This window comes from Pleurodeles waltl, chromosome 4_1, assembly GCF_031143425.1.
Source record: "Pleurodeles waltl isolate 20211129_DDA chromosome 4_1, aPleWal1.hap1.20221129, whole genome shotgun sequence".
In the NCBI taxonomy this organism is placed as follows: domain Eukaryota; kingdom Metazoa; phylum Chordata; class Amphibia; order Caudata; family Salamandridae; genus Pleurodeles; species Pleurodeles waltl.
The window spans coordinates 440,836,384-440,861,588 of NC_090442.1; positions in this window are offsets into that span (position 1 = coordinate 440,836,384).

The window sequence follows — 25,205 nt, forward strand, 5'->3', positions numbered from 1 at the left end:
CTGAAATTTTAATGCATGTATTGTTATGCTATAAGCTGATAATAATAAAGATTGACTTGTTTCATTTTAAAGATAAAGAAATGAGATTCAGTATGGGTGTTCAAATTCATCTAAATATGTTTCCTCTTGCTCTTTATCTTCTTCGGATCCAATTCAAACATTTCTTCCCAATGTTGCCCTAAAACATCTGTATTAAATCTGAAAGTAGGAGTATTATGGATTACTAATAAGGGCCTTTTGAAGATTTGCAGTGTATTGTGGCATAAGGCATTGTACCAAAAGATGCTTTAAAATTCCTTGTTTATAACTAACTTTTGAAATCATCTCTAGCTAGAGAATGAAAATTCCTATAGGTTAGCTGAATAAAGAATTGCAATTTCATTAAAGACAAGGAGACTAGCATTATGCATAAACATGTATCCACTCCTTTTGAGCAGCAATCTTTAAAAGCTTCCAAAATAGAACTTAAAACATTACGATGCATTAAGAACTCTCAGTCCCATAAATACTCACTGTCCTCCATCTTCTTCCTCTTTTGTTTGATTCTTCTGGTTACTTTTGCTATTTTGTACCATATTCATTATACAATCTTAATTATCTGCAAAATAAATCAAAAGCATATATCTATGCCTCCTTATATCGTTAATTATCAAAACAAACTTACGTTAAACAACCCCAATATTTCAAATCAACCATTGTACTAAGGAAACTAATGTTTAAGTCTATTTAATGTTCCTACCCAGCAAAACATCTTCCTCTATGGGAAGGATGGGTGGGATAATGCTAGCCTCCTTGTCTTAATAAAATCATGATCCTTTATTCAGTTAACCTATAACAATTGTCATTTTATGTCAGGACAGGAGGCTAGCATTATGCATGTTAAAAGTCTTTCAAAACACAATTTAAAAAAAGGTCTACAGCTATGAAACAAAGTTTCCAGAATGTCTTAGCAGCTGACCAATCTGCTGTTTTCATAATGTCTCCCAACTGTCCACCCATCATAAACACCTTACTTGCCATGGCACACCTGACAGAAACCACTCTAAATTTTGACAAAACCACACCTGCTTCCTTCATTACAGCTTTCACCCATTTAGCAATAGTCACACTTGTGACTGCTTTAAATGGTTTAACATATGATATCAATAACTGATCTACTCATGCACCTCATTTTTCCAACATGCAAATTTCATAACCTTTTAAACATCTAACCACACACAAATTAAGAGAATTATGAAATCTCAGATAAAAATAGATCTTGACATAGTCTTTGTTTGCAAATTTCAAAAAATACTCCATCTGGCTGAAAGAGACTATGGCCCTCAATATGACCCTGGCGGTCCGAAGACCTTCAGGGCTGAGGTGGCGGTCTCACTGACAACAAGCTGACGATGAAGACCGCCACATTACGAGTGTGGTGGTTTCGCCTCTGCCAAACCGCCACATCTCCACTGATACTGCCAAGGTGGTAGGACAGCTGGGCCGGAGGACAGCCCCCTTCAGGCCGGCAGTCCTCTGAAGTCTGCTGTCAGTATTATGAGTCACCTTTCCACCCAGGTTTCTGCGGCATTAGCACCGTTACAAAAACCCTGGTGGAAAGGCTCTGTGACAGGAAATTCCTTTCCTGCCACCGGCAGATGACTCCCCTAACCCCCCTTCAATTACATGACCCCCACCTCCCCTTCCTTGACAGCACCACCTTCCCCGCAAACACGCATACACACCAACATACCCACATGAACCCTGCATACAACCATTCACCAATACTTACATACACGCATTCACCCACACACATACCTACACTCATTCACTCGCACCAAGAGACATGCATTCACATAAACATACCAACACGCACTCACTTCAACAATCACACATGCACACACACACTTACATTCACACATGCAGACATACACCCACTCACACACTCGCACATGCACACACAACACCCACCACCCTCCCAACCCCCTCCCCTGTCGGATAATCAACTTACCTTGTCCGGTGAGGAGGTCGTCCGCCAGGGAATGGGACCCGGCACTTCCACTGACTGCAGCGCCCCACCATCTGGACACCGGCACATCGCATTACTGCTACTACGGTGGGCGGAGTCCTTTTTGGCATGGCAGTGACAGCAGTGGAACCGCCTCTATAACATGGCAGTAGGAAGACTGCCAGCACTGGCGGTCTTCTGGTGCCTGCGGCTTCGGCGGTCTTAGGAAAAGACCGCTGACGTTGTAATGGGGGCCTATGTAACGCTTCTAAACCCATAACATCTGCAACTCTTCTAAAAGAAATCAGACATAATAAAGTTGCTAACTTCCAAGTTAAATCTCTTACCTCCAAATATCTATTGTTTGGCTAATTTAAAAATACCTGTAGTACAAAATATACAACCCACAAAGATTGATATTTTGCTGCAGGTTGTTTCTTTAATCAAATCCCTTCCATCACCCAGCATATCAAATAACTTTTTTCCACAATCATTTCTTGCTGTAATGAATGACCAGCTGCCATTGCTGACCTATAGCAATTCACTGTTCTGTAAGACATCCCATTTTCAAATAACCCTGCTAGACAATTCACCACCTCTACTTCATCTGCCTCAACGGATCCAAACCCCTCTCTATGCACCAACATACCAAAAGTCTCATACTCCTCTGTACCTTTTCTGTGTTCCTGGCACCCGTGACTCATTGAGCAAGACCAAAGCAGTTTCCAAAAAACATGAGATTCAGCCTGAAAACCTGATATCCTCCAAACTAGAAGGTTGAGCAAACCAAATTCTACTAAAGGTTGCTGCTTGTTTTCCATTCCCAGTTAAAGACCTTTGCATGACAGTATCAAATATGGTGCTTCCATCGCCATCTCCATTAATGATGGAAATCATGCCTGTGTTTTCCAAAAAGGAATGACTGATACCATCTCTGTCCCGTCACCTGTACTAATACTCTATGAATCAGAGATTGGGGGAAATGCATACCCTCTCATTCCCTTCCAATCTACATAAATGCATCCACTGCTCGTGCTCCCGGACATAGGGGGTCATTACGACCTCGGCGGTCTTTTCGCAAGACCGCCGAGGTACCACCGTGCTGAAGAACACCAGTGGTGGCGGTCTTCCGCTCTGCGTATTATGACCGTTGGCAGCCCGCCGTCCTTGTTCCGACGGAGAGCCGCCAACAGCCATACTGGCGGGAGGCAGGGAAGTGGAGGTTGCTCCACCTCCACCGCCACGCCAACAGAACACCGCCCAGCGAATCAAGTCCTGTGGTTCACCGTGGCGGTGTTCTGTTGGCGGTGTGGTGTCGGCGGAGCTGCCCCCCATGGCTCCCGTCCCTTCCCAGAGGATCGTCGGACCAGGTAAGTAGATCGTCCGTGAGGGGAGGGGGTTGGGGGGGGTGTTGTGTGTTGTGTGGGTGCATGGGGGTGTGCGTGTGTGTGTGTAGAGGGGGAGTGTGAGTGCGTGTATGTCTGTGGGTATGTCTGTATGGATGTGTACGTGTATGTTTGAATGTGGGTGTGCGTGTATGACTGTGTGTGTGGATGTAGGCATGTATGTCGGCGTGTGTGCGTGTAAGTATGTAAGTATGTAGGTGGTGCCTGCGTGCGTGTCGTGTGGGTATGGGTGAAGTGATGTTGGGGGTCGGAGTGGGGACGGAGGCCCTGCCACCTTTGGGGGGTGGCACGGGTGGTGGGGGGGTAGGGGAGGGAGTCAGGGTGGGGGGTGGGGGAGACCCCTATCAGTGCCAGGGAAGGAATTCCCTAGCACTGATAGTGCTTACCGCCATTGTTTTCATGGCGGTTCAGACCGCTGGAAAACCGCGGCGGTAAGCCGGGTCAAAATACTGCCGGCGGTATAGTGACGGATGCTGGGCTGGAGACCCAGGTCTCTAGCCCGGCGGTCGTCTCCGCCCTGGCGGACGGGACGGAGAACCGGCGGATGACCATGGCGGTATCCGCCATGGTCATAAACGCTGGGGAAGACCGCCAGCCTGTTGGCGGTCTTACTGGCGGTTCTCCGCCTTCCGCCAGGGTTGTAATGACCCCCATAATTTGGTAAATGAAAAGTCAGTCTGAAAACAAAGAGTTCCACCTCTAAGGGAGCATATAAGTTTCATATTTTTTTTGTAATATAACCTCCTCCCTCAATTTCCAGTCAATGATATCTGTCAAATTCCACCAGTTCCAGTCTGCTATAACTTTGTGAATACCTGGTAAATATTCTGATTTCAATTCTGTCTTGTGCTCCAAACAAATCACCACATCTCTTTTGCTAATTCGGATAATCTTTTGGGCCTGCTTCCTTCCAACTATACATTACCGCAGTCAGAATGTCCATCTTCAATAAAACAGAATTGCCTTTTAATTTCTTCCTGAAACTTTGGAGAGCAAACAAACCTGGCTGCATCTCTAGATGATTTACATGGTCCATGTAGCTCCCCAACCTGAATTGATTGCATCTGTTTCTAAAAAAAAAATAAAAATAAAAAAATCCCCCAAAAATAGCTTGTCAGTTCCAGCCTGTCAGTTCCACCTTGGGTTCAGAAACTACAAGCACTTGGTTGAGACACTATTGACACCAATTCTCACCCTCAGAGGTGGACTAAACCTTTGGACTTGGTGATAGAGTCAGTAGTCAGAATCATACAATCCCAAATCATTAACAAAAGCCCTCAACAATATTAAACACTATGAATAATTCAACACTAAAAACACCAAACTGAATAAAGTTTCAAAGCTTTATTACAATCCCAAATTCAATGTCACGTAAATGGTGCACAAAACTAAGTTACAAACATACATGAAAACCATAGACTGACCTAAAAGAATCTAACCATCAAAACTGTTAAACACTTCAAAAGAATAATATAGATTAGAAACAACACAATATACACATTATGATCAGACTTCAAAGCAGATGATGATGACATCGGTAAATCATCAAACTCAGTTTTAGCAACCAATTTCAGGTTTCAAATTACAGGGCTGGGCCATTCCTAACACAAACCAAGACTGGGACTAGCATGTATGAGAGTGAGCTAACACATGCGGGCAAAAACAAAAATAAAAGATGGCAAAAATAATTTGGAAAATATCTGAATAGGTACCTAACTATAAAAATATGCTGGTGTAAGCTAAAAAGGAAACACGAAACTACATTTAGTTATATCTGTCCTCATGGGACAGCATACAGTGATGATTAGTCAAACAGAGCATTCACCTTCTTCCAGCATCAGTTGACAGCAGTATCACAATGGTGCAGAAAACGGGCTGCACATAGGACAATTCAGCAGTTCGGAACTAGTTGGCCATATTAGTACTGAACCACATAACAGAATAAGACAGTTAAAACTATGATGAGAAAACTCATCAGGATACTCATAGAAGAAGTGTGAGAGCAGACTTAAGACATAGTTCTGGACAGCTTCAAGTCAAGAGTGTACTGACTTCAAGAACGTTCAGAGTGGAACTGCTCACGATTCCAAAGTTCTTCACTAATTAAACTAACCAAGATCCACTTGATTGGTTCATCAGGTGGGCACACACTGGGCGCTGATTTCAGCATCCTATCATAAGCAATGGCAACTTTCAGAAATCTTCTCATGAAACATATGTTGACAGCTTCCTTTGTCACACTGTTCTGCCAAAATATTACATTTTCTAATAATTTGCTACCAGCAGTTCCTTTCACGTGGCACTAGGGTAATATTTTTTCACATAAACATCATGTATCTTCCTGTGCAATTCAGCAGCTACAAGAAATATTGTTACATTAACAAAATTTTAAATATGCTCTTCTCCCAGAATACAACAGAACATTAAACATGACATTTGCTGCCTAGAAAAATAATTCAGGTCAGATGGGACAAAGAGAACCAGAATTTTCCATTGTTGCTTGCAAAATGAACCTTCCAGGCCTTGTCATGTTAATAAAGCCTAATGGGCATTACTACAATTAAAACATTAATGAAAACTGTTAGAAATGGGGTCTTTGGTTGGCAGTCAGGTTACCCCCTGTCCTAGCAAGGACCCTCACTCTAGTCAGGGTAAAAGGGAATCACCCTCAGCTAACCCCTGCTTGCCCCCTTGGTAGCTTGGCACAAACAGTAGGTATTAAATTCAGAGTGCTAGGTATAAAGTATGTGTACCAACACACAGAATAACTTAAATGACAAAACACAGGTTTAGAAAAATAGGAAATATTTATCTAACCAAAACAAGACCAAAACTACAAAAATCGACAATACACAAGTCAAGTTATCAATTAAAAAGCAAAAAGAGTCTTCGTGTAGTTTTAAACACACACTAACACTGTTAGCGTGAAATGTACCTTACCCTGCATGGGCAAGTGTGTGTCAAAAAGGGCTTGCGATGCGTCGATTTCACTCACGAGCGAGACCTTGCGTAATTTCTCCTTTCGTCTGGTCGGGGTGTGTTGTTTCTTCTCTCCGCAGGAGAGCGAGGCGTCGATCCGGTAAGCACTCTCGGGTCCGGGCAGGCCTTGCGTTGTTTTTACATGCCCAGCGGTGTTTGCATCGGAAATCCAGCTGCACCATGATCCGAAAACCACGCAGCGCGGGTTGCGATCTCCCAGCCTCCGTCAGCGATGCTGTGTGTCATTTCTCCAGCTCCATGTGTCATTTCTTTGGTCTCGTTACAGGCCAGCATTAATTTTCAGCCATGAAGCCGGTGGTGTGTCGATTTCCCAGCCGCAGATCAGAGTTGTGTCGATCTTTTCCCCGCAAAGCACTCTGTGCTTGGATTTCTTCCTCTTAGGCTGCCAACTTCTCCTTTAAGGGTCCCAGGAACTGGATGTGCACCACAGGGCAGAGTAGGAGTCTCTCCAGAGACTCCAGGTGCTGGCAGAGATAAGTCTTTGCTGTCCCTGAGACTTCAAACAACAGGAGGCAAGCTCTAAATCAAGCCCTTGGAGATCTTCACAAGATGGAAGGCACACAAAGTCCAGTCTTTGCCCTCTTACTCTGGCAGAAGCAGAAACTGCAGGGTAGCTCCACAAAGCACAGTCACAGGCAGGGCAGCTCTTATTCTTCAGCTCTCCAGCTCTTCTCCAGGCAGAGGTTCCTCTTGGTTTCCAGAAGTGTTCTAAAGTCTGTGGTTTTGGGTTCCCTTCCTATACCCATTTTCTCCTTTGAAGTAGGCCTACTCCAAAACAAAGTCTCTCTTGAATGTGAAATCCTGCCTTGCCCAGGCCAGGCCCCAGACACACACCAGGGGGTTGGAGACTGCACTGTGTGAGGGCAGGCACAGCCCTTTCAGGTGTGAGTGACCACTCCTCCACTCCCTCCTAGCACAGATGACTCATCAGGAAATGCAGACTACACCCCAGCTCCCTTTGTGTCACTGTCTAGTGTGAGGTGTAACCGGACCAACTGTCAAACTGACCCAGACAGGGAATCCACAAAAAGGCAGTTTCACAGAAATGATATAAGCAAGACAATGCTCACTTTCTAAAAGTGTAATTTTCAAACACATAATCTTAAAATCAACTTTACTAAAAGATGTATTTTTAAATTGTGAGCTCAGAGACCCCAAACTCCACATGTCCATCCATCCGAAAGGGAATCTACACTTTAATCAGATTTAAAGGTAGCCTCCATGTTAACCTAAGAGAGGGACAGCGTTGCAACAGTGAAAAACTAATTTAGCAATATTTCACTGTCAGGACATATAAAACACATTACTATATGCCCTACCTTAGCCATACACTGCACCCTGCCCTTGGGGCTACCTAGGGCCTACCTTAGCGGTGTCTGACATGTAAGAAAAGGGAAGGTTTAGGCCTGGCAAGTGGGTACAGTCGAATTTACAGTCGAATTTACAGTTAAAACTGCACACACAGACACTGCATTGGCAGGTCTGAGACGTAATTACAGAGCTACTTATGTGGGTGGCACAACCAGTGCTGCAGGCCCACTAGTAGCATTTGATTTACAGGCCCTGGGCACCTCTAGTGCACTGTACTAGGGGCTTACAAATAAATCAAATATGCCAATCATGGATAAGCCAATCACATACACATTTCGTAAAGGAGCACTTGCACTTTAGAACTGGTTAGCAGTAGTAAAGTGCCCAGAGTAACAAAAACAGCAAAATCAGAGTCCAGCACACATCAACAACCTGGGGAACAGAGGCAAAAAGTTAAGGGAGACCACGCCAAGGATGAAAAGTCTAACATGTGTCCCCCCCAGCTGGAAGTGGGGAGCAACTACCCAACCTCATGGGAGTTCTCATCACTAAGGCAGAAGAACCTAGACAGACCATCAGCATTGGCGTGTTCTGTACCAGGACGGTGTTCCACCGTAAAGTCCATCCCCTATAGGGAAATGGACCACCTCAACAGTTTTAGATTCTCACCCCTCATCTGCATTAACCATCTGAGGGGCCTGTGGTCGGTCTGAACTTGCAAGTGAGTCCTAAACAAGTAGGGTCTTAGCTTCTTCAGTGCCCAGACCAGAGCAAATGCTTCATGTTCTATGGCACTCCACCTACGTTCCCTGGGTAGTAACCTAATGCTAATGAAGTGCTACGGGTTGATCTAGGCCCTCTTCATTAAGCTGTGCGAGTGCGGCTCCAATACCATGCTTTGAGGCGTCTGTTTGCACAACAAACTCCTTGGAGTAGTCAGGTACCTTCAGCACAGGTGCTCTGCACATGCAGCCTTCAGAGCATCAGAAGCGTTCTGGTAAGCCTCTGTCCAGATCACTTTCCTGGGTTGCTTCTTTGAAGTCAACTCAGTTAAGGGGGTAACAATGGTACCATATCCCTTAACAAACCTCCTGTAGTATCCTGTGAGACCTAAGAAGGCTCTCACTTCAGTCTGGGTCTTGGGAGGCTCCCAAGCCAGAATTGTATCAATCTTAGGCTGTATGGGTGCCACCTGGCCACTCCCCACCTGGTTTCCTAAGTACACCACAGAACCCTGCCCTATTTGGCCCTTGTTCGCCTTAATAGTGAGGCCTGCCTTCTGCAGGGCCTCTAACACTCTCCAGAGGTATTGCAGGTGTTCCTCCCATGTGGAACTAAACACAGCAATGTCATCCAGGTAGGTGGCACTGAACTCATCAAGCCAGCCAACACTTGCTTGACCAACCTCTGAAAGGTGGCAGGGGCATTCTTCATCTTAAAAGGCATTAATTTAAATTTAAAGTGTCCATCTGCGGTAGAAAATGCTGACCTCTCCTTGGCCCCCTCAGTTAAGGCAATCTGCCAGTACCCAGACGTTAAATCAAACGTACTGAGGTACTGGGCAGCTCCTAGCCGGTCAATGAGCTCATCAGCTCGGGGGATGGGGTGTGCATCAGTCTTGCTGACCGCATTGAGTCCCCAGTAGTCCACACAGAACCAAAGTTCTGGAGTGGCACCAGGTGCAGCAGCCTTTGGGACCAATACCACTGGGCTGGCCCAAGGACTGCAGGAGTGCTCAATAACCCCTAGGGTTAGCATCTTGGATACCTATCCTTAATGCGTGCCCTGACCTTGTCAGTCACCCTGTAAACTTTTTGTTTAATGGGTGTACTGTCCCCAGTGTCCACATCATGTGTACACAAGTGTGTGACTCCTGGGATCAGGGAAAGCAGTGAGGCAAACTGTCCCAACACGTGGCGACAGTCACCCTGCTGCTCCTCAGTCAGGGAGGGGGAGAGGATCACTCCCTCCACTGACACATCTTTTTCTCCTGCAGACAGGAGGTCAGGAAGAAGCTCACTCTCCTCCTCTACCCCATCATCTGTTGCAAGGAGCATGGACAGTTTAGTCCGCTCAAAGTGAGGTTTGAGGCAGTTGACATGCAGGACCCTTAAAGGGTTCCTTGGAGACCGCAAGTCCACCAGGTAGGTGACTTCACTCTTGCACTCCACCACTTCAAATTGCCCAGTCTACTTATCCTGGAGCACCCTAGCCTCCACTGGTGCCATCACTCACACTTTTTGTCCAGGCTGAAACTCGACCAGAGTTGCATTCTGGTCGTACTAGCGTTGCATGTCATTATGGCTTGCTTCCAGGTTCTCCTGTCGGAGACTCCTGAAGCGGGCAATCTGGTTTCTCAAAGCCAGCATGTAACTGAATACATCCTGGGAGAGTTTACTAGGAGCATTTTCCAAAGCCTCCTTCACCAGACTCAAAGGTCCCCTCACAGGGTGGCCATAAATCGGCTCAAAGGGACTAAACCCAAGTCCCTTTGGAGGCAAACAGAAGGCATAGCAAGAGGTTGTCCCTCTTCCGCCTCAAGGGCTCTGACAGGCCCATGATTATGCCTTTCAAGGTGCGGTTGAATCTCTCAAACAGACCATTACTTTGGGGGTGGAAAGGGGTGGTAAGGGGTGGTAAACTTCTAGGTTACCCCACACTCCTTCCACAGAGACTTCATATACGTGGATATGAAGTTGGTATCCCTATTAGGTACCACTTCCTTGTGGAACTCAATGCGGGTAAAAACCCCCATCAAAGCACGACCCACCACAGGGTAAGTGATTGACCTCAAAGGAATGGCTTCTGGGTACCGGGTGCCATGGTCCACCAAGACCAGGATGAACCTGTTGCCCATGGCTGTCTTGGGATCCAGAGGCCCCACAATGTCAATGGCTACCCTCTCAAAGGGAGTACTGACAACAGGTAAAGGTTGGAGGGGAGCCTTACATTTCCCAATCTTGCCACTTGCCTGGCAAGTCTGACAAGACATACAATGTGCATCTGAGTGCCTGCGCAATAGGGGCCAGTGAAAGTGGGTGACAAGCCTCTCAAAGGTCTTGTCCCTCCCAAAATGTCCAGCTAAAGGCACATCATGAGCCAATCCCAGTAGGAAGGCCCTGAAGCCCTGGGGTACCACCAGCACACGGCCTGACCCAGGCTCAGGAACCTCAGGCTCGCTGTACAGGAGCTCATCCTCCCAATAAATCAGGTGTGATCCTGGCTCCTTACCAGCCACCTGGTTTGCAGCCTGCTGCCGCAAACCCTCCAGAGTAGGGCATGTCTTATGTGATGCACAGAATGCTTCCCTGGTGGGCCCCCTTCCTGCTGCCACTGCGACAGCTCAGGGACCTCACCCAGTTCAGCCAACTGTTCCCCTGTAGGCTCTGGGGTGTCACCCTCAGGCCCGCCTCCTCCCGGAACGTAGGACCTTCTGGGGCTGGTTTCCCACGCCCCCTGCTCTTCCTCTTCTTGGCGGTCCCCTGGGCCACTGTTTCAGGTTCCAGGTGCTGTTGATTACCCAGTCGGGCTGCCAGTGACCAGGTGGATACGCATACTCACCCAGGCAGACCCAACATCTCCAAGTGAGACCTGTGTTCCACCTCCTTCTAAGGGGAATCCTCCAGGTCATTGCCTAGCAAACAATCAACAGGCATGGTTGGACTCACAGCTACCTTCAAGGAACCTGAGACCCCCCCATTCATGGGGACCTGCGCCACTCTGCACAGGCCGTCCGAGTTGTCCACTATAACTACTTGGTGGAGTACCTGGGGATCTATCTGCTCTTCAGACACCCGCTGACTCCTCACTGTAATCACGCTGGCTCCTGTGTCTCTTAGAGCCTCCACCCTCTGTCCTTTAATGGTCACCCACTGCCTGTACTTCTTAGTGTTTTCAGGCACTCGGGTTCTTTGGACCATCTCTTTGTCCCCTAGTGAGACAAGGGTCATTTTAGCTGGTTCCCACCCACCTGAAACCAACTCCTCCACAAATGCTACACTGGCCAAACCCTGGGACGGCGCACCAGTGGGTGCAGTGTACTTTTCGGGCATTTGGGGTCCACCCTTACATGACCCACCTGGTCACATGCATAGCACTTATGTGGGGGACCACCTGCCACTGGCTTCCCTTTGGAGAACCATGGCTTCTTCTCAATGGGGAGTTGGGAATCTTTCCCCTGGGAATTAGTTTAGAGCCATTAAGAGAACTCCCCCTGTTTACCCTTATCCCCCTTGTATTTTTAAATTGTGAGCTCAGAGACCCCAAATTCCACATGTCCATCCGCTCCCAAAGGGAATCTACACTTTAATCAGATTTAAAGGTAGCCCCATTTTAACCTATGAAAGGGACAGGCCTTACAACAGTGAAAAACGAATTTAGCAATATTTCACTGTCAGGACATGTAAAACATTACTATGGCCCTCATTCTGACCCTGGCGGTCAAAGACCGCCAGGGCGGAGGACCGCGGGAGCACCGCCGACAGGCCGGCGGTGCTCCAATGGGGATTCCGACCGCAGCGGTAAAGCCGCGGTCGGACCGGCACCACTGGCGGGCTCCCGCCAGTGTACCGCCGCCCCATTGAATCCTCCACGGCGGCGCAGCTTGCTGCACCGCCGCGGGGATTCCGACCCCCCCTACCGCCATCCAGATCCCGGCGGTCCGACCGCCGGGATCCGGATGGCGGTAGGGGGGGTCGCGGGGCCCCTGGGGACCCCTGCAGTGCCCATGCCACTGGCATGGGCATTGCAGGGGCCCCCGTAAGAGGGCCCCTACATGTATTTCACTGTCTGCTGCGCAGACAGTGAAATACGCGACGGGTGCAACTGCACCCGTCGCACAGCTTCCACTCCGCCTGCTCGATTCCGAGCCGGCTTCATCGTGGAAGCCTCTTTCCCGCTGGGCTGGCGGGCGGTCTGAAGGCGACAGCCCGCCAGCCCAGCGGGAAAGTCAGAATTACCGCTGCGGTCTTTCGACCGCGGAACGGTAACCTGACGGCGGGACTTTGGCGGGCGGCCTCCGCCGCCCGCCAAGGTCAGAATGAGGGCCTATATGTCCTACCTTAACCATACACTGCACCCTGCTCTTGGGGCTACCTAGGGCCTACCTCAGGGGTGTCTGACATGTAAGAAAATTGAAGGTTTAGGCCTGGCAAGTGGGTACACTTGTCAAGTTGAATTTACAGTTAAAACTGCAACCACATACAGTGCAGTGGCAGGTCTGAGACATGATTACAGAGCTACTTATATGGGTGGCACAACCAGTGCTTCAGGCCCACTAGTGGCATTTGATTTACAGGCCCTGGGCCCCTCCAGTGCACTGTACTAGGGACTTACTAATACATCAAATATGCCAATCATGGATAAGCCAATCACATACACATTTTGTAAAGGAGCACTTGCACTTTAGCACTGGTTAGCGGTGGTAAAGTGCCCAGAGTAACAGAAACAGCCGGGGACCACGGAAGCACCCCCAACAGGCTGGCGGTGCTTCCAGGGCCATTCTGACCGCGGCAGTAAAGCTGCGGTCAGAAAAGGGGAACCGGCGGTTTCCCGCCGGTTTTCCCCTGGCCCAGGGAATCCTCCATGGCGGCGCTGTTTGCAGCGCCGCCATGGGGATTCCGACCCCCTTCCCGCCACCCTGTTTCTGGCGGTTCTTACCGCCAGGAACAGGATGGCGGGAATGGGTGTCTTGGGGCCCCTGGGGGGCCCTGCACTGCCCATGCCACTGGCATGGGCAGTGCAGGGGCCCCCTAACAGGGCCCCATTAAGATTTTCACTGTCTGCTTTGCAGACAGTGAAAATCGCGACGGGTGCTACTGCACCCGTTGCACCCCTGCAACACTGCCGGCTCCATTCGGATCCGGCTTCTATGTTGCAGGGGCTTTCCCGCTGGGCCGGCGGGCGCCCTTTTGGCGGTCGCCCGCCGGCCCAGCGGGAAAGCCAGAATGGCATCTGCGGTCTCCTGACCGCGGAGCGGCCATTTGGTGATGACCGCATGGCGGGCGGCGGTCGTCAGAATGACCGCCAAAGTCTTCAAGCGCTGAAGGAGTCTGTAATGAAGCAGTCCCGGAAATACAGCATGTATTGACGATGACAAAAGACCAATCACTTGAGCCAACTCTTTGAAACTCATTTCCTCCTTTCTTGATAATAATTTTACCTCCTGCCTTATCTTTTTCACATTTTACTCAGGTAACTGTTATTGACATACCACTGTGTCCATCACAAATCCCAGAAACTCTAACCTCCGTTTTAGAGTCAACACAGATTTGACTGAATTTATAACAAAACACAGAGCCTGAAATAGACTCCTCAAAAAATTGGACTCCTCCTTCAATTCTACTACATTCTGATTTGTTATCAATATATCATCCAGACAAACAATAATCCTCACTGCTCTCTCTCTTAAAAAACCCACTATTGGTCTAATCACCTTTTTAAAACACCATGGTGCTGCAGACAGACCAAATGTGAGAAATTGGAACTGGTACAACTGTGCCTTGCATCTGAACTGCAAATGTCCCTGGCTTTCCTTTGCTATTGGAATCGTGAAATAGGCATTCTTGAGATCCATTTTTATCAACTAATCCAAATCCTGAAGCATTTCCCTTGATAAGTGTATCTCCTCCATGTTGAAATGCCGATGTTACAAATTAATTCAAATTTCTCAAATTTATCACCAGATTCTCCAACCTTTGTCTTTTTTCTATACTAGAAACAAAGTACTCACAAATCTCTTCTCTTCTTCTCTTATCCTTACTATCACATTTTTTGTATCATTTGTAAAATCTCCTCCTGTAAAATCTTCTCTAGCTTTTCCTGAAATACTAATTCTTTTGGCTCTTTCCACTGGAATGGCATTGTGCCAAACTCTATTTCATAACCTTCTATTACCTGTTACATCCATGCATCTTTCGTGATCTCTGTCCAATTTTTTTTAAACTTCAACCTTCCTCCCACTCTATTTGGGATAAAACTAGGAACATTTGACTGGGAGTTTGTGTTCTCCCTCTGTTTGCATTGTTTGTATCACTCCTTCTTCTTCTCCTTTGGGGATAAAACTGAGACCATCCTTGGTGCCCCTTGTAATATCCATATTGTGCCGGGTGCCCTCTCCTACCAGCCCTGCCATAAAAAAGATTGCCTGAAAACACTCTGTGCAGTGAATACTGCATCTTATCTAAACTTATGAGTGGTTGAACACTTTGGAATAAGGAGTTAACCATCCCATCTCCAAAATGTAAACCTGTTACTTCATCGATGGACTCCTTTTTAGCCAAATCACTTAACTTTGGATTTTTTCACATCAACACAGTCCTGCGCCTTTGTGCCAAACAGCTTGTGTTTGCATTGCCTAGTTAACAAATGGTGCACTGATACCATCCTCTTCTTAAATTAATATCCACAGTCACACATTCAAACAGGCATCTTCAACAGCATGAAATATATTTTGCTAAAGGACCCAGAGGGTCTAATACCTTGTCCTGACATTGTTTCAGGGATTTCTCCAACTGCTTCCTTGGGTCTTTCCCCATTTTAAAAAGGGATGTTATAAATTCAGGGTCAAAGATAGGAGTCAAAGTTACTATGTCATCAATTATAGGGCGAGAACATTCTGCCTGCACAATATTTCTCTAATCCTTTTCTAAGGGTCTCCACAATCTGCCTTAATGTAACTGGCGACATGGTAGAATGGCTATCAGTCCTTACCTCTGGGATGCCTAATATCTCCTGGGGCAAACAACATTTCCCCAAATGGATCTAACACCGTAACGATATCTTTATTTTTAATTCTATTACTTATTTCAAGATCTTTCCTCTGGTATCCACATCTCTTGTTTTGGAATATAATCACTTTCATTGTTAAACTAAACTTTTTGTGTGCTGCTTCAGACATGCATTCTTATTGAGGCCTTTTGGACTCTTTTGTCAATGGATAACTAATCCATATATTTCCTTTTCATAATACATTTCCCTCCAGGACCGATATTAAGGTTCTCTTCATCTGAAATGAAAAAAAACACTCTTTCTCATCTATGTTTCAGATTTCTCTTTTTTTTACCTAAAACCTGCTTAACTGTTTCTTCAACAGCAGTCTGTATCTCCTTGTTCACAATTCTTCTAATCAGACCCTCCTGACTAGATTTGCCAATAAATTTCTCAGTCATACTGTCTTTTAAAATAGTATAGTATATATAAATTACAAAACTTCTTAAATAACCCTTCCTACAAATTCCTAAAATTATATTTCTTATGTACAAATATTTTATAAAGGATTTTTCATTTAAAAATAACATTAGAATTATGCTCTCTTCAGATCAATGTCACACTAAACTCTTCTCCCAACAATGAACACACTGCAAAAAGCATTATGTTGCCTGGGAAATGGGCCTTGCGTGACCATTTCCTAAAGAAATAGGCCTATATGTTTGAAAGTGCCCTACCGTCTAACAAAAGAAGAACATGCATTGATCAGCTAATCAACTATATGTATACAGCCTCAAAATAAGACCTGTTCACTTAAGAAAATACAAAATGTCAGATACGTCTGATGTTGACTAAACTCCCTGATAGCTGCACTTTGAAAAAGAACAGTTCAAGAACAGCGCAAGCGAAAACATCGATCACCCACCTGTAAGAATGAGTTTTGAAGTCTAAACCACCTAGTGCAATTGGTTTTACCACATAATATTATTCAATTATGAATTTATTTTGCTGTGTAGAAGAAAAAAACATTTAACAAATAAATATAAACATTTCAAATGTCTATTTGAATAAAGCAATCCTATGTGTACCAACCCTATTTCTGAACCACTATGAATTAACTTCCAGGAAACATACATGAATACTTTTTCCATAAATTGGGTACAACATATATTTTTCAACCCTCAACCCATCACAAAAAATCTTCACATTCCAAAAACCAACAAAACACAAAACATACTGTTCTGATCAGAAGCAGCAAACAAAAGAGGAAGAAGTGGAAGTACAAGGAATAATTATGGGACAGAGAGCTCAATGTCTATTGTGATGTTTTAAGTTCTATTTCTGGAACCTTTAAAGGTTACTGCTCAGGAGTGACTAAAAGTTTCTGCATAATGCTAACCCCTTGTCTTGACATTAAATCAATAGTACATCACGGCAATCTTTGGCAACAGTGAACTTTGATCAGCACTGTGTCTGGTCTGCATTTGGGGGCAAATTGCCAAACTATGGGGCATATTTATACTCTGTTTGCGCCGGAATTGCATCGTTTTTTTTGACGCAATTCCGACGCAAAACTAACTCCATATTTATACTTTGGCGTTAGACGCGTCTAGCGCCAAAGTCCATGGAGTTTGCGTCATTTTTTAGCGTGGACACCTACTTTGCGTTAATGATATGCAAGGTAGGCGTTCCCGTCTAAAAAATTGACTCCGAGGCATGTGCGCCGTATTTACACTCCCGGGCAAAATTCACGCCCGGGAGTGGGCGGGTCCAAAAAAATGACGTACGGCCGCTTTTGCGCAGTTTTTTAGCGCCTGGTCAGGGCAGGGGTTAAGGGACCTGTGGGCTCGGAAGGAGCCCAGAGGTGCCCTCCCATGCCCCCAGGGACCCCCCCTGTCACCCTTGCCCACCCCAGGAGGACGCCTAAGGATGGAGGGACCCACCCCAGGGACATTAAGGTAAGTTCAGGTAAGTGTTTTTTTTAAAAAAAAATTGTGGCATAGGGGGGCCTGATTTGTGCCCCCCTACATGCCACTATGCTCAATGACCATGCCCAGGGGACAGAAGTCCCCTGGGCATAGCCATTGGGCAAGGGGGCATGACTCCTGTCTTTGCTAAGACAGGAGTCATTTCTATGGGGGTTGGGAGTCGAAAAAAATGGCGCAAATCGGGTTGAGGCGAAAGATTTGCCTCAGCCTGACTTGCCCCATTTCTTGGCGCCCAAGCTCCATATCCCCCTATGCCGGCGCTGCCTGGTGTACGTCGTTTTTTTTCACGCACACCAGGCAGCGCCGGCGGCTAACGCCGGCTAACGTTATTGAATAAATACGGCGCCCGCATGGCGCTTCAGAATGGCGTTAGCCGGCGCTAATTTTTTTGACGCAAAACTACGTTAGCGCAGTTTTGCGTCAAAAAGTATAAATATGGCCCTATATGTGCCTGCTAACGCGTCCCTTTATGATAATTTATTACACATCAGGACTCGTTTTAGGCCAATGAATCTTTTGACTCAGTTGAGCGACACCTTAGGACGAGATAGCTAATCAACATGTCAATCAATACGTCAATAATGTAATCAATATTTATCACAACAATGCATTTCACTTTAGTCAAAGACATTAATCAACTCAAGACACCACCATGACCTTGCAGTCATGAATAACCACACCAGTTTTAGTATGAATTTAGTAATTTTATTCCCTATTGGTTACAATACTACTAGCAGATTTATTAATCTCAAAACCAAGAAACACAGTAGCACAGTCATGATATGGCAACTCTGATAAGTTTTTATCAAAGCAAGAATCACAAACATCAGAACATAGCACGGCGTGAACATAAACTATCTTTAGCAGAGTATCGTCAACAAAGCATTGATTCAGTCGTTTGTCTATTTTCGTCAGTTTTAGTGAGCCCCTCTGAACTAACCTCTAATTAGCATTGGCATGTTGGGCTTCATGCAAAACAATTTAGTAACACCAATTTGGAAAACATCTAGCTATGGTCTCTGTCAAAATAAGCAGTTGGTACCTAGAAAGAAAAAGCAAACAGACAATCACAATTTCATTGTCATATAGTTACCCTCCAAGGTTTGGGTCAGCACTCAGGTTCGGTCTTCGTCTTCAGGACATCAGTTGATTTGCCAACAGTCAGGAACTCAGCTCTCAGGTAAGTAAGGGGCACTTCCCTCATAAGGAGGTAAAGTGTAAATAGGCAATCTAAGGGCAAGGATGGTTCTAGATATGTCAGCCAGTCATTAATAAAAGTGACAAAGTTTCTGGATCATAAAATATAGCATCAGCATCTCCCCCTCTCCTAGTCTCCTACTCCCTAATTCTAATTTACTTCCTGGTGACAGGGGTTTTTATCCCCTTTTCGTTGTACGTTCCCCTAAAATCTGGTTGGACAAAGGTTGCACCCCACTATCTTTAGCCAATTAGAAAACACATTATGGCGGTCATTACAACACTGGCGGTAAAAGCCGCTTACCGCCGTGCAGAAGACTGCCAACACACCGCTGCGGCAGCGGAAAACCGCCACAGCTATTATGACCCACATTTCGGAATCCGCCAAAATTCAAACACCCACACAAGTCCGCCACACCAAAGGTCAGTGATAAACTGGCGAAAACAAAACCGACACCGTCACGCCAACAGAAATACGCCCACACTATCACAACACATGAATCCATGTGGCGGTCTTTCAACCGCGGTATTCCATTGGCGGTACACACCGCCGCGCTCAAAATACACACACCTTTACAAAACACTACCACATTGGACAATTCTAAATACACACACCTGATACAAATACACACGCCACTCCCACACACCCATTACAATATAAAACACACACCCACATCACCCACAAACCCCTACGACCCAAAAATTCAGAAAGAAGGCCAGAGAGAGAAAGCACCAGCAAGAACAACAGCATCCACAGGCACACAATACCATCACCCACACAACTTCCACGCACCTCACACAACACACCACTACATATCAGCACACTGATCACCACACAATCCACCCCACACATCACCTACACCACCCCATGGCACGGCAAAGACAGCCCAGGTTCTCGGAGGAGGAGCTCAGGGTCATGGTGGAGGAAATCGTCCGGGTAGAGCCACAGCTATTCGAAGCACAGGTGCAGCACACCTCAATTGCAAGGAAGATGGAGCTATGGCGAAGAATAGTGGACAGGGTCAATGCAGTGGGACAGCACCCAAGAAACCGGGAGGACATCAGGGGGAAGGTGCGTTCCGTGGTCTCAAGACACTACCTGGTGGTTCAGCAGACTGGCGTCGGACCCCCACCTCCTCACCCACAACTAACAACATGGGAGGAGAAGGTTTTGGCGATTCTGCATCCTGAGGGCCTCGCAGGAGTAGGCAGAGGAATGGACTCTTGTAAGTAAAATCTTAACTATTACATCCCCCACCCTACCTGCATGCTATTCCACACACCCACCTTCACCCCCAGCACCCCAACTCCTCACATATGTCCCAACATCACAAACCACCCATCCCAACACCAAGCCCTGCATGCAACAACAGAGCATGGACACCCATCATTAAAGCATGCCCACTGCACATACCCATATATCCCCCTAAACCACCATCACACAAGCTCCCACACAGGAGTGCAAGCACTGGGGTACACGCTCACCCACCCATTGCACACCATGACACATACAGATGTAATAACCATCCTTTTATACCCCGGCAGGACCTCTACCCAACGTCACAGGACAGGAGGGTCCACACATGTCCACACCACCAACAGAAGAGGCCCACAGTGATGACAGCACCTCTATCCAACTGGATCTAGATGACCAGCCCGGCCCATCGGGGACCTCGGGACAGTTGGTTCCCCTCACACTGGCACAGGCCGACACAGACCTTCCCCCCTCTGGAAACACCAGCACAGCACCCACCCTGCGGGCCCATACCTTCATCCCCAGGACACGTCAATCAGCTGTGTGTCCACCACTACAGGGAACCCAGGATAACCCACCACCCCAACAACAACAGGGACCTGGGGGCAGTGGCAGTGGGCACACGGTCCAGGGGACGAAGGCCCAGGAACACAGGGGAACTGGGAGGGCTGCTGTGAGACAGGGGGTGGACAGGCCAAGGGAACCCACTCTCCACGAGGCCCTCTCCTCCATCATGGGAGCCTACCACCACTCCCAGGAGACGATGGCAACGGTACTGGCCAAGTTTCAGGAGACCCAGCGCCTGCAGGAGGAACAGTATATGGGCTTCAGGGAGTAACTCAGAACCATCAGCTCCACCCTGGGCACCATTGTAGGGGTGCTTAAGGAACTACACAACACCAGGAGGGACACTGTGGCACTACAAGGGGCCCCTGACACTAGCATAGACGATGAGCTGCCCACCACCTCCGCCGGCGCTAGTGGACAGGATGCCCCGCCACAGGACCACCACACCAGCACCCCACCCCCTGCAGAGGGAGAACCACCCCGCAAATGGTCCCTGAGATCCAGGACAAAGACAGAGCACAATGCCAAGACCCCCGCCAAGAAATGAGACCACCCTGATTGTCATCCTACTGTCTCACTTTGTCACCCTGTCCATACTGAAACTGCCCCAGCTCCACTTCCTATGCCCATTTGGGCAATGCACCTTTGAGACTAATAGACTGGACTCTGCCATGGACATTCCTCCGCCATCACCCCTCACCATTTCACCACCCCTCCAATATTGAGCACTTAAATAAATACACTTAAAACACAAAACAATCTGCAGTCTGTCTGTGATTTTGAAATAGTGTATTAGCAATTACAGTGACAAAATGCTCTTTCAATTGTAATGTCAACATACCTATGTCACACAGCTCAAGTCCATGAGGAATCAAAGCAGATGTCACACAGTGGGACCCACATCTGTGAAATCGTAAGGGAAAGTGACAACTCAGTGACCATACACTGGGTGAAAAGGACAGACAGTAGAGAGGGAGGTAGCAGTGTTTAGGTACATGTAGTAGGCAGGTCTGTACTCTTACCTGTGTCTCACTGGAAATATTGCTGGATCACTGAGTCCCTGTTGTTCATGTCTTCTTCCTCTGCTTCCTCGTCTTCACTATCCACAGGCTCCACAGCTGCAACAACACCGCCATCTGGACCATCCTCCTGCAGAAAAAGCACCTGCCGTTGCAATGCCAAGTTATGAAGCATACAGCAGGCCACGATGATCTGGCACACCTTCTTTGGTGAGTAGAATAGGGATCCACCTGTCTTATGGAGGCACCGGAACTTGGCCTTTAGGAGGCCGTAGGTCCGGTTGATCACCCTCCTAGTTTGCCCATGTGCCTCATTGTAGCGTTCCTCTGCCCTTGTCCTACGATTCCTCACTGGGGTCAGTAGCCATGACAGGTTGGGGTAACAAGAGTCACCTGCAAATGGCGAGGGACAAGTATTAGACACACACTAACCTGTAGGGTAACCCCAGACCCAGACAACCATTCCCACTGTCTTGCTTCCAGGTGCTCACCTAATAGCCACACACGGTGCCTCTGGAGTTGACCCATCACATAAGGGATGCTGCTATTCCGCAGGATGTAGGCGTCATGCACTGAGCCAGGGAACTTACCATTCACATGGGAGATGTACTGGTCTGCCAAACATACCATCTGTACATTCATCAAATGATAACTCTTCCGGTCTCTGCACACCTGTTCACTCCTGCAGGGGGGGACCAAAGCCACATGGGTCCCATCAATGGCACCTATGATGTTGGGGATATGTCACATTTCACTGTAGGCAAATCCTCCACCTGAGGGAAAACGATGTAGCTCCGCATGTGTTTCAGAAGGGCAGACACCACTCTGAACAATACGTTGGAAAACATAGGCTGGGACATCCCTGATGCTTTGGCCACTGTTGTTTGAAATGACCCACTTGCAAGGAAATGGAGCACTGACAGCACCTGCACTTGAAGGCGGATTCCTGTGGGATGGCAGATTGCTGACATCAGGTCTGGCTCCAACTGGGTACACAGTTCCTGGATTGTGGCACGGTCAAGCCTGTATGTGATTATGACATGTCGCTCCTCCATTGTCAACAGGTCCACCAATGGTCGGTACACCGGAGGATGCCTGCATCTCCTCACATGTCCCACTGGACGGTGCCTATGAAGGACAACAGCGAGCACAGAGTCAAACAACTCAGAGGTACTTACCCACAGTTTACACAAAACACCAATCATACACAAAAGGTGGCCTGTATGTGTGTAGAGTCTAGGCATAGGTATGTGTGACGCAGTTGGAAATGAAGCCATGTGGACCCCTGAAATGGCGGCTGCCTGACCTCTAAAGTGGGACAATGGGATGTGAGGTAACTGCGCTGGCGTTGTACACCGTCACGGTAGGCGGTCGAAGACCGCGGCGCAATGTTGCATTGGTTAACATTGGACCCTATGGGTCCCAGGAGCAAATGACGATGTGCGCCGGCGGTGACAGTATGCACTGCCGCGGACATGACCGCCATTTTCTATCTGTTTAATCACTCGATATCTGATCTTTGACAGGAGAGGACCTACACTGCAAGTGCTGCTGTGACCTCAGTCTGGAAGAGACAATGGCTCGAGTGTCTGGGGAAAGGGCCCCTGCCTTCACATCGGAGGAGTTGGAGAAGCTCGTGGATGGGGTCCTCCCCCAGTACACGCTACTCTACGGTCCTCTAGACAAACAGGTATGTACACAGGGAGCATGTTGTATGGGCTATGCCTGTGTGTAGAGGGCTGGATGTAAGAAGGAAGGGGGCAGAGTGCTGCATGCATGAAAGACGGTGAATGCATGTGCCACATGGCAAGGGTAGGGATGGGGGCCAATCACTTTGTCGGTGCAGTTGGTAATAACTTCTCTTTTTCCCCTGTACATTTCATGTAGGTCAGCGCCCACCAGAAAAAAGATATTTGGCGTGCCATCGCCAAGGACGTCCGGACCCTGGGGGTCTACCACAGACGGAGCACCCACTGCCGGAAAAGATGGGAGGACATTCGCCGCTGGAGCAAGAAGACGGTGGAGGCTCAACTGGGGATGGCCTCCCAACGTGGGAGGGGTGCCCGTCGCACCATGACCCCCCTGATGTTCCGGATCCTGGCGGTGGCCTACCCGGAGTTGGATGGGTGCTTGAGGGCATCACAGCAGACACAAGGGGGTGAGTACACTCTCATTCTGCTGACTTTGCGTGCAGTGGCGGTGTCTGGGTGGGGGAGGTGGGCTATGGGTTTCCCTAGGCCAGGGCGAGTTCCGTAGGCAAGGCCCCTCCGTAAGGCAGGCCATGTGGCACCCCAGCCCACCTCTGTAGAGTACCAAGTACACCTAGTCATGCCCCTGTGTCATCTATGTGTGCAGATGTCGTTCATATCCTTGTAGGCCATTTCCCAGGAATTGAACAGTGGAGCCCAAGAGCGCGGCATAGTGCAGGGGGCTTCTGTGTCTGTTGTGTCCGCCAAAGGTAGCGGTAATGCATGCACTCAACATGTCTCTCTCCTGTCTCCCCCCCCCTTTTTGTGGTCTCCCTGTTCTTGTGTGCATTAGCATCATCAGGCGGAGGAGCAGTGGCACCGGAGCACGAGGGAGCTGCATCCCACATGGCCCTAGAGGGCGACACTACGGAGTCTGAATTCACCAGTGGGATGGAGGGCGAGGGGAGCTCCACGGCGGGGACAGGAGCTGAGACCAGCGACACAGACTTGTCCTCTGATGGGAGCTCGCTTGTGGTGGCGGCAACATCTGTGCCCCCCGCATCTACAGGTACAGCCACCACCCCCCCACCAGCACCGCCCTCCCAGCAGCCCCTCAGCCTTTGCCCCTGAGGAAATTCGATTTTTAATACGATCGTATCGACCCGCCATTTTGTGGCCCGCCGCCATTTTATGTTGCCTTCACTCAGGCAGCACAGCGAACGAAGTCCATTCTGCCTTTTCTGCTTATTCTGCAACATGGTGTTCAAAATAGCCTTCTGCCTCTATCTTTACAAGGCTGGTATTAAGGTCTGACCGAGTACACTAATCCCTGTCTGGTTTTCTAATCCTTGTTTCAACTATCTGTAGGCTCACACTATTCTCCGCCGATCTTATCTTATCGTCTGGCCTTCGCTGTCCTTTGCTAGTATTCTCTCATTTCACAACTGTCCTCCAAACGCACACAAACTTATCACACCACATGCAACTTCGTTGTGGATCGGTTAATGAATTAGTTCAAGGGAGGGGTGACAAACACAGCTGGAGGGGAGGCAACCTTAAGTCACTTGATACTTTGTTCTGTCTTGTTTTCCGACATTTCTATTGGCTCTGTTCTATCTTTACATTATTCTTACTGGCTCCTTTCTATGTGTTCTGGGAGTGTATGTAGTTAATAAATGGTTTTTATACGGTATATAAGATTGTGCGCCACAAAGTAAAGTGGCAGTCTCCTGAGAACATACCTTGTGTACTTCTTGGACAACTGTACTAGCTGCAGCTAATAAAATCTGATCTTTTACGCCTGACAGAGTGTCCCGTGTCTCTGTTAGTTGAGGCAGGTGAATCCAAGGAGATTTCAGGCGTACCCTGCGCCGCCAGGCCCATAAGGTTCTGGTTCTTCAACTGGCGCCCAACGTGGGGCGGCTTCGGCGGTACCGGTTCTGCCTGAAGGTCGTGAGGAACCCCGCAAGAAAATTCTGGAGGAATCGCGAGCCACGTCAAGCGACCCCTGTATGTCGAAGTGGTCCGAAGGTCTTTTTCAGCGCGGTTACTCCTTCCTGACGGCTACTGACGACTGCTG